This window comes from Myotis lucifugus, unplaced genomic scaffold (assembly GCF_000147115.1).
Source record: "Myotis lucifugus unplaced genomic scaffold, Myoluc2.0 scaffold_110, whole genome shotgun sequence".
In the NCBI taxonomy this organism is placed as follows: Eukaryota; Metazoa; Chordata; class Mammalia; order Chiroptera; family Vespertilionidae; genus Myotis; species Myotis lucifugus.
This window is the reverse complement of record NW_005871158.1, coordinates 69,621-72,641: the sequence shown is the minus strand read 5'-3', so window position 1 is coordinate 72,641 and position 3,021 is coordinate 69,621.

The following is a 3,021-nucleotide window of genomic DNA, read 5'->3' as shown; positions in this document are numbered from 1 at the left end:
TCTTATAGGGTAGATCTGGCACAGTCTTGTAGCCCACCCATGCTGCTGATGGGCGGCTTAGCTGTTTCTAAAAGGCTAGCTGTGAGGTAAGGCCAGGTAAGAATATCGTTAGAAGTAAGGCATGTAGAAAAATCTACCATAAATATGAGATTTAAGAGCTATGTTTCTAAATAGCTCAAGTAACAAGTGCGATGGAAATAAATAATCTTCTGAAATAAGTGAAAATGAAAATACTGCATTTGAGCACTTCCTAGTCCTGCTCAGCCAATAGAGCATTGGCCTGCAGACTAAAGGGTCCCAGGTTCGCTTCCAGTCAAGGGCACATGCAGAGGCTGTGGGCGGGATCCTCATGTGGGGGCAAACAGGAGACAATCGGGTAATGATTCTCATCATTGATGTTCTATCTCTCTCTTCCCTCTGCCTTACTCTCTGAAATCAATAAAAATATGTATCTTTAAAAAATTCTACATTTGAAATGTGCAGGCTTCAATTAAAACAATATTTATAAAAAAGTGTAGAGTGATAAATGCATACATTACAAAAGAAGATAAAATTAATATGATAAATAACCATCTCTCTCTCTCTTTCTCTGGACAGTGCAGAGTAGAGAAATATGTGGTTTTAATAAAACAGATTTTAAAGTTTGAATCCTACTTAACTATTTGCTAGCTTTGTGTAGCCCAGTGGCTTTACTTAGACATATTTCTTGCCTTCATGTGGAAAATGTTTGGAATTGTGTGAGTTCAGTCTCCACTTTCTCTTTCAGGAACATGAATGCCTTCTCAAGGAGGGATTCCAGGAACAGAGCAGGAAACTTCAAAATAAGCTGAGATATTCCAGATGAGAAGCAGAGAATCATTGTTAATGTGTAACATACTCTAAAAATCCCAAGAACATAACTTCCTAATCAGCTCCCCTCCCCTCCACTAGGAACACTTGAATTAGCAACGTCAGAAAGTTAAACAATTGCCACAAAAAATAAATTAAAATTAAAATCATGATGCTTGCAATTCTGTTGAGCCATAAAGTTTGCAAAGATGAAATAAACTGAAGAAAGAAAATGTTGGCAGTATTTGTCAGCTTTTTAAAAATATTGGTTATGTGTTTTGGCTCATTTTAAATATTCATTTTTTACTTCATATTTTTCAATTATTTGTTCTGAAGGAGACCATCAAATTCTATTTAATACTCCCCACCCCCACTAAATCTGGATACCCTAGTAGAAGCAAAGAAAAAAAAACCCTGCAAGTTTATGCAACAAAATATTTGTAAATATGTCTGGACTATAAAATTAGGCATTTTACACACACATACACAAACACACATACATACATGCTAGAATTTATATCGATAATGAAAAAAATCACTTTTGAAGGCAAAACAATTTTTGAAAAAAGAAAGAGAAAAAAATTGAACAAGTTAAAAAAATGAAATAAAAATAAGCAAACTACTTTCCTCTCCGAAAAGTGGGGGAGCTGGAGGGATTGAGCAAAAAAGAAAAAGAATGAAAGAGAACTCATGGACATGGACAAGAGTGTGATGATTGCAGAAGTGAGGGGGTCGGGGGTGAGGGGATGGGGGGATGGGTGGAGGTGGAAGAGGTCATAGAGGTGATAAATGGTGAAGGAAAAGAAAAGAGAAAAAAGAAAAAGAAAAAAAGGAAAAGAAAAAAGTGTCCCTGAGAGGCAGGCTGTAGACCTCAGCCAGCCTGCTGTTACTGGTTCACATTGGACCTGGGGCTCTGTGTTCACTGTGGGGCCAGGGGAAGGAGCACAAGGGAGTGAGGAGGAGGGATCAGCCTGGGAATCCCAAGCCCCTGTAGAACAACCCACACTTTCCTCCCACCAGGACCAGTTTCTTGCTTTGGGGGTGGGAGTGGGGGGATGGCATGAAAACCTAACAGTGGAATTACCAGAAAGAGATGTGTCCTTTCTGGGGAGAGGTCAATGGGGGGAAAAGGGGGCATGTGGAATACTTGAAACAATAAACAATGTAAATTTTAAAACAAAACAAAACTAAGAAAAGAAAAAGGTGTCCTTTCGATTTCGGTTCCCCACATCCGCACCACAATATCCTGCTCGATGTTCCCCTTCTAAAACAGTCAGTATCCGGACCAGAGGAGCCAGTCAGTACCGGAGGGCAGCTGAGAACGGGTGTGTAGCTGCAGGCGGCAGCCACAACCGGTGAGTTCGCGGTGATTTGTCTTCCAGCCACTTGTTCTTTAACAGCAACAAATGCAGAAGCCAAGGCGGGGCACTGGCAGGGGAAAGGCAGATGGCACGGGGCCAGGTGGCATGTGGCCCGCAGGGGGTTTTGCTGTGGGCAGCTCAACGACTCCATTTGGATCTGAACTGCTGCCAGGCAGGAGAAGGCAAGCGCGCACAGTGTGTCCTGGGTGCGCGCTCCCCTGGCACCCACCCAGGGCTGCAGGGAGGTCCCTACACGGGAGGGGGGGCGCATCCTGCCTCAACTGCAGAAAGGGGCTGAAGTCCTGGGACCAAATCCTGACCCCCTCACGGAGCCAAAGCTACTGATACCTAAGAACTGAATCAGAATAACCTGTGATGATTGCTTAGAAGACAGGGTTGGGGTATTTTTAACCATCCTTTCAGATCTCTCCTGAGCAGGAAACTTTGGAAACCTGGGATCATCTAACTCCATCTAATAGAACTATTTCATTCAAATTCTTTATTTGGAGTTAAAAGCTTCTGGGTTTGGGTATCTCAATATACTGGCATTTAAAAGTAATTTTTTTGTGAACACAACTATTCCTATTCAAAGATATTAAATATTCAGTCCAAGAAATAAACTCTGCAATTTCCTCCTGCTTATAACAAGGCAATAAAAGTCTCATGATTTACCATGTAAATGCTCCCAATCACTTTATTGAAAAGCAGAGGAATGGTACAGAGGAAGACTGTTAAACAAATACATGTTATATAGATACATTTTTTATATCTTGGCAAATTTGCAGCTTACTGAACGTTATTTAACACTTTCAAAACATTGGCCTAACTTGCT